This window comes from Triticum aestivum, chromosome 4B, assembly GCF_018294505.1.
Source record: "Triticum aestivum cultivar Chinese Spring chromosome 4B, IWGSC CS RefSeq v2.1, whole genome shotgun sequence".
Taxonomy (NCBI): Eukaryota; Viridiplantae; Streptophyta; class Magnoliopsida; order Poales; family Poaceae; genus Triticum; species Triticum aestivum.
Window position 1 is genome coordinate 83,888,555 of NC_057804.1, and position 7,230 is coordinate 83,895,784.

The following is a 7,230-nucleotide window of genomic DNA, read 5'->3' on the forward strand; positions in this document are numbered from 1 at the left end:
CAAATTTAATACGTAATAAAAAATGATGGCATGATATAATTCACATATAAGATGACTGGCTATCCAGAGTGGCATTGCAAAATTCACATATATGATGCCTGGCTAGACAAGATGGCATTGCATGATTCACATATACGATAAAGAAACTAAACAGATGGCATTGACACAAAGCATTTCTAAACTAAGCAGATGACATCTTTAATGTATACAGTAAGCAATGCAAGGCACCATATGCATGATATTACCAACATCAGCATGCCAAGTTAGAGCGAAGACCTCATGGGGTAAATAGGAGTGGTCTTCTCCTTCTGAATCCCCCTCAGAACAGTTATCTTCCTCTTGATTACGATCCAAAATGGGTGGAGGGGGGCTGCCTTTGCGCCCACCATGGAACGACGTCTGCATGAAATTTTATTGCCATGCAAGGCTCGTCTTTTTTGCTCTACATGATCAGTTCCATTGTGTACAATAACTGGCATGAATAGGAATAAAACATAGTGAGATTATGTAAGGAGTGCATGCACAAATCCAGAGTGATGGTAGCAAACGGTGGATAGACCCAAAACCAATGATAGCAGGCAGATAATAGCTTTAGTTAAAAAATACAAATAATGGCTCCTTTAATGTTTGTTTGCACCCAACATGAAACTCATAGTAGACACCAGAAATTAACCAGATAGTAGATAGATAGTACTGATTGCTGCCCAATATGTACCCCACAACCATTTAAAAACTCAAGTTCCAGCATTAGTTTGGACCTGACTCGGAGTCTAATAGGTGAACACAACGATAATGTAGCATGTCATCATATTAAGCGACGCATAACATAAGCAGACACGGAAGAGTGTGACCTCTCTTGCGGACCCGTGTAGTCCTCAAGGTCATCTGCTCAGTTGATGATGGTAATGCAGTTGTCGTGGCTGCCGGCGGCGGGGAAGAAGATCTGAGGCGGCGAAAGACAGTCTGGAGAGCGGATCCCTATTGTGGTGAACCCTTCCGTCATTGGAGCAACTGAGCTAGGGTGGAACACAGTGCCGCAGGAGCAGGACAAACCACACAAGGTTTTCTTTGACACATATCTGTAACAGAAGTAATTGAGTAAGGGCTTGTTTGTATTTGAGGATTCGAACAATGCAGGGATAGGAAATAGACAGGAATACGATAGGAATGCACGTGCAAAACAGAGAATTTAAAAACACAGGATTTCTGTCAATCTGGGTGTTTGATTCACAACAATTGGAAGATCAGAGGATGCAAAAAAGCATGGTGAGATTAAGTCAAACCACAAGAAAATGTACTGTTGTAATGCTATTATGCTATTATCTCTTAGTCTTGTGATTGATGAATAGGAATATAAAAAGGAGGATAAGTGGAAATTAGAATTCCTACGGTTTTTCTTTCAAGGAGACACTAAAGAAACAAATCCTACAGTTTTCCTTTGCTCCATTCCTTTGCACCAAATTCATGAAAAGTAGTACCATAGGAAACTTTCCAATTCCTATGTTTTTCATTCCCTTTTCCTTTCAAGCACTAGCAATTCTAGTAGGCAGGCTTGAGCAAGGAAAATACTACACTAAAAAAATGTTTTTGTGCTACTTCTATTACTTTGGACCCAGGCCACTGCCATACTAGCTCAACTCCGAGGCCCATCGACAAATGCACAGCTCAAACGCGCAGAGATAAATAATGACGGCGTTCAAGAGAGCCCATCACGGATAGCTAAGTTGCCTAGTACCTCACTGCTTGTCATATAGTAGGATAAAATAATCATATTTCCCGTTACTACGAGTGCTCAGTGGACAATATATATAACATGTAGAGTAAAAAAGAGATGCAACAAGTGTACAACCTCTTTGGTGAAGCTATGTCAATCTCAGCGTGATTGGGTTGGCCGGTGAGGATGCTCCGGCTGACTTTGCTGTCGGAGGAGGGGAAGAAGATCTTAGGCGTCTGGAGATGGAGCCCGAGGTACTGCTCCGCTGTGATGGAGGGTTTCGTCGTTGGAGCAGCTCGGGTGAGTTGTACGACGCCGAGGCTGAAGCAGGACAAGAGAGACAATGAACAACGTTAACCTGAGTGGAATTCTAATAGCATCTCCAATACATGAACCAGAAAGTGCTAGATATAAAATACATCAGCCACTCATCTCTGAACTTAACTGTCGAAACTAAATTTAACTGTCGAAACTGAATTTAACTGTCGAAACTGAATTAACTGTCGAAACTAAATTTTGCTGTCGAAACTGAATTTTGTTGTCGAAACTGAACGCACTAGCAAGGTGAGACTACACATCGGTCGACTGACTTTTTCATCTCTGGTCAGTCGATTTTTCAGCCATTGGATACGAAATCAAGGGCCTGCGATTCATCTTCAACCTCCACCCCCCTGAACCGCCAGCCACCACCGGCTAAACAGCAGCCCCCGCCACCCGCGGCCGGCGGTGCGCCGCCCCGCCCGCCCTGAAAACACTCCCCACCGCCGGTCCGGCGCCGCCCCAGCCATCCCTCTAGCCCCTCCCTCCCCCCCCCCCCCCCGTGCCGAGCTTTTTCTCCAACGATCCCCACGCCACCGCCCCGCCAACGCCCCGCCACCATCGGCGACCACCGCCCCCACCCTAAACCCTAAGATAGATAGTGGGGTACCTCTTCAGAAAGCCCCCTCCCCGCTGCGGCTGGTTCTTCCTTCACCCCGGCGAGCCCCCCCCCCTCCCAACCCCCTGAAAATCGACTGACCCAAAAGTCGATTCAGTTGACTGAAGTGTAGCTAAATCGGAGCAGCATCGCAAGCAAGAGCAAGAGCGAGAGCAGCAGCGCGAGCAAGAGCAATAGCAAGAGCAGACCAGGCAGGGGACCGAGAGCAAGAGGAGAGCAGCAGCAGCTCCTACTGATGTGGACGTTGTCGCTGAGGGAGCGACGCCGTGGAGGAAGTGGCCGGCGACGCCGCCGTGGATGGAGCCGCGCCGTGTTGGCTCGGGACCGAGCGCCGGCAGCACCGTGAGATCGAATCAAGAAGAAAATGCGGCGATTAGTGTACAACCTCTTTGATGGCGCCGATTAGGCCACAGCTTCATCCGAGGAAACGGTGATGATGATGCTCTTTCGGTGGTGCAGGTGAAGACGGAGGTGTGGGAATGGAGGTGGCACGAAAGACGAGGGGAACATCGGGGCAGCTCCTTGGAGGTGGAGGACGGGGTGGCTGAACTGGCTGGACGACGAGATCGATGACGGATCCTCATCCGGTACGGTGGATGAGGGACGTTGAGGTGTTGTTGTGGATGATGTCGTCGGGGAAGAGGCTCCGACTGGGTGGCGGATGGAGCAGGGTGTGGGGTTTCGTCGTGGGTTTTCGCGGCTTCGGTGTACGAATGGGTGGGTGGATGGGATGGAAGTGGGGAACCATGGCTTAGGGACGCGCTTGTCCAAAATATGTGGTAAGTTACGAAAGTACCCCCACCGATTTGAGGCGGTTCTTTCGGTTCAGGGGTACCACGGGCATTTCGCGTGTTGGGATTTCACAGGAGGTGGGAGTTTTAGCGCGCGTTGTAATTTCGGAATAGCAAGGTGCGGGTTGAGATGGAGGGAGTTATCGGAGCACAACAAGACAAAGATATATCTTAAATATTTCAGGCTAACAAGGCGCGGGTTGAAGAGGCGGGAGTTTCGCAGCATGATAGACACAGACGCTAGCTTGAATTTTCGGCATAACAAGGTGCGGATTGAAATTTCGGAAGAACAAGCTTAACGTGTACTAAAAAAAAAGACAATTTGCACCTGAACACACACAACACACACACAAACATCATTTAGACTAGAGTAAGGTACACGTGCATTGCACGCATGAGATTTGGCAACCAAATTATGAATAAATTAAGGACAGTATAACCGCACCTAAAGCGAGCCCTCTCAGCGCATCGCGTTTCTGGCCGTTCGTTTACGCGAACTGGACATTTTTTATCGTCAGATCTCCTCTTTAAAGCTATCTGTCCCGCATCTGATGAAAATTTGGCCGGCTGTCCTGTGGGCCGCTGCTCCGCAGGCCGAAACGTAGCCCTGTGGTTAACTGGGCTATCAGCCAGCCCATTCCAGCCCACGCTGAGGTACCGCATGGCGACCGACGGTGGTAGGGTAGGGTAGGGCGGTGTTGCCTCACATGGCGACCGACGCGACCGGCCGGGTTGCATCGCTGGGCGACGCCACCAGGCGGTACCCGGGGCAGTGGATCGTCCCCTGTCGATTCGCCTCCAGTTGCCGGCGATTCGGGAATCAATCCATAGTTGCAGCGGACCATTATAATGGCAAATTGGCAATCGATGGGCCGCACTCAATGGTGGCCAAATAACTGGGGTCAGTTACAATATCCATTCAATTGCGTCCATTTAATCTCCATCGTGGAGCTTCTCCTTCCTCATTCTCGTTCTTTTATTTGCGCAAATCCTTCGCCGGCAGCCATGGTTGACACCCAGGTCGATAATTAGTCTCCGCTTCTGGCCTTCTACAAGTGTTCCCTCGTTGGTACCTCTACTCTCCCCAAAATTCTGCATGGATTTTTTTTCAATTGATGATGTTCTTTGTGCTCCCAAATGAGTGTAGCTTCCATTGAGTTCCACGGGATTCACTGGATTGGCTCATTCTTCTATATTGAGGTCGTCAGAGCGGCGCCTTTGTCTGCGCCTGCCCCCTGCTGTCCTCTTCTCCTTTCTTCCACAAAAGTGCAGCAGGGAGCGTCTTTTCCTCGAGCCAGCGACAAGCTCATCCCCAGGTCAGTGACGCACTACATCTCTGAAGCATTCGTCTGGTTTTCAAGCCATATTTGGAGTCCTCGGGCGCGTCGTCGCCAAATCCTTTTGGTTCGCAGTTTCGCACTGTTGCTGTTGTCGGCAGAATCTGGGCACAGTAGTGATGGCGACCATGTTGGGGTCGGATCGACGCGACCGATGGTGTCTCATGGCCACCGTGCTTCAGGTCCGACCGACACGACGCTCCTTGCTGGGCGACCGAACGGGGTCCTGGTCGGTGAGGCAATAGGGCGGTGGCCAGGGCCATGAACAGCCGCTGTCGATTGAAATTCACTCGCCATTGATTCGTTGAGGTTTTAGTAGGGATCGATTAATGGCAATTGATGTGCCGGCTAAACTGAAGATTATTGCAGGTCTGACGATTCATGTTTTTTTACTTCAATTCACTCGTGCGCATATACGATCCAAAGTGCTATTGCTCCTTCCCTACCCCCCTCACTTCTGAAAACCACTCTCGTGCAGCCATGGGTGATGGTTCATTCCTTCATCTCCTCTGCACCTGATTCTTCATCTAATCCAATTTTTGAAATTTATTTTACTCATACTGTTCTTTGTACTGACAAACTATGCAGGTTCTCTAGGTTTACCTTGTGATACTCTCCTCTCTAATGCCTCTCGCCTGTTCAATTCATGTAGATTTCTCAAGGTGTTGCACCTTTCTAGAACGACTCCCCTTTGGATCTAGTGGTTTAGTTTGCTTGAGCAGTCATGCACAAATCACTTGTTGGGAGAAGTTCCACATCGGCTCATGGAGGCGGCACGGTGGTCAGTCACGTGGACAGTGCGGACCAACATTTGTTCCTATGCTCAGCTCCCCGCAAGGATTCCCTCAGGTAACAACTCGCAACAATTAGATCCTATTCTAGAGCATTACAATATATTGTACTTTTGATGACCACTATTGTTTCCTAATAGTTGCCAATCAGAGATGAATGAGTTAATAAAGGGACATATAATGTACAAATTTATGCCCACTGTGAGCTGCTTGACATATGATGCCAAATTTTGTTATGTTCTTTGGCTATTGGGATGTACTAGCTTTTTTAGTATTCTAGCATTCCAGTGGACTTTTCACAGTAGCTACTGCTGCTACTTCTGAAGATTTGTGTGTTCCTTGATGATTCAGAGTGATGCTCCAGGTCAAAGTAAGATTAGAAAAACCATTACTTCATTTCAAATAATTCAGGCAATATACTCTAGATGAAATCCCTTTTGCAATTGGAATTTATATATTATGTAGTTGTTCAGAAAGGGACGTCCTATATATACTCTAATGTTTTGTAGCGTGCAATGAGTGGAGAAATTCACCCATAGGACATAAATGATTATGTATCTTCCGGTTCTCTGCTCGCCGGTGTTTCATGGTGGCATGCAGTTGCCACACCTTCACCCCAGCCTGTTGCCTTGTGCCTCGAGTCATGCAATCACTCTGACTACATAGCGTCTGAATTCAAGTTAATGTTGTCTTCATTTGATGTTAGGATTAAGATGGATTAGTTGGGATTTGGAAACATGGCTATTCCGAGCAAGGTAATACATGAGGTTATTCCCTTTTTAAGCATCACCGCAAGGAGGGTCTTAAAGCGAAGCTGTTTGTATCCTTGTATGGCAGACGCCTTAGGTAGAGCTTCCGGCACTTAGGGTCTGAAACAATGATGAATCACAAGATGCATTTACTGGAAAATAATGATGTAGGCAGAGAATGAGAGGAAACTGATTTGTGTTTTTGTTGCCTTTTGTTGCTCGGTTCAGTCAGTTCCTTCTATTCCATGTAAAATGGTAATACAATTTTTAAGCCCCAATGAAGAAAAAATTATAGTGATGTTGGAATTCGTATAAAGAAATTATCTTTTGGCCTAATTACATTCGTGTGTTGGAAGATATTATTATTATATGTGTTAGCACGAACAATACGATTAGTAAGCATGTTATGTGCCTTGCTTTTGATGTAATAATCAAGGCTCTTGATTTTCTTAGATAGTACTCCCTCCGTCCGAAAATACTTGTCATAAAAGAAAACAAAAAGGGATGTATCTAGATGTATTTTAGTTCTAGATACATTCCTTTTCATCCATTTTGATGACAAATATTTCCGGACGCCTCCCTCCGTTTCTAAATGTAAGTCTTTTTTAGAGATTCTACTATGGACTACATACGGATGTATATAGACATTTTTAGAGTGTAGATTCACTTATTTTGCTTCGTATGTAGTCTTTTATTGGAATCTCTAAAAAGACTTATATTTCGGAACGGAGGGAGTACTTCTCATGCCCTCTGGCAGTCTGCCATATTAGATGTATCCACAATCATAGAAATTTTGGTGCAGTGTTTCTGATGCCTATTTGAGGTCTGCATCTTCTCCAGTTCGCTCTACGTCGTCGTACAATCTGTTTTCCAAGTATAATATACTGTCATGCTGCCTTCTTTCATCGTTA

General features: G+C 46.5%; 1 long non-coding RNA gene across 3 annotated transcripts; it reads left to right on the plus strand.

The window, feature by feature from the left end:
- Nucleotides 1–4,128: 4,128 nt before the first annotated feature.
- On the plus strand, nt 4,129–6,658 carry LOC123094516 (uncharacterized). 3 transcript variants are annotated; one of them, XR_006445859.1, is made up of 3 exons: nt 4,129–4,343; nt 4,446–5,628; nt 6,277–6,658. It is a non-coding gene; the product is annotated as an uncharacterized lncRNA (long non-coding RNA). The 3 variants fall into 3 exon arrangements; XR_006445858.1 differs by having other exon boundaries at nt 4,446–4,758; nt 5,432–6,658; XR_006445857.1 differs by having other exon boundaries at nt 4,446–6,658.
- Nucleotides 6,659–7,230: the final 572 nt, after the last annotated feature.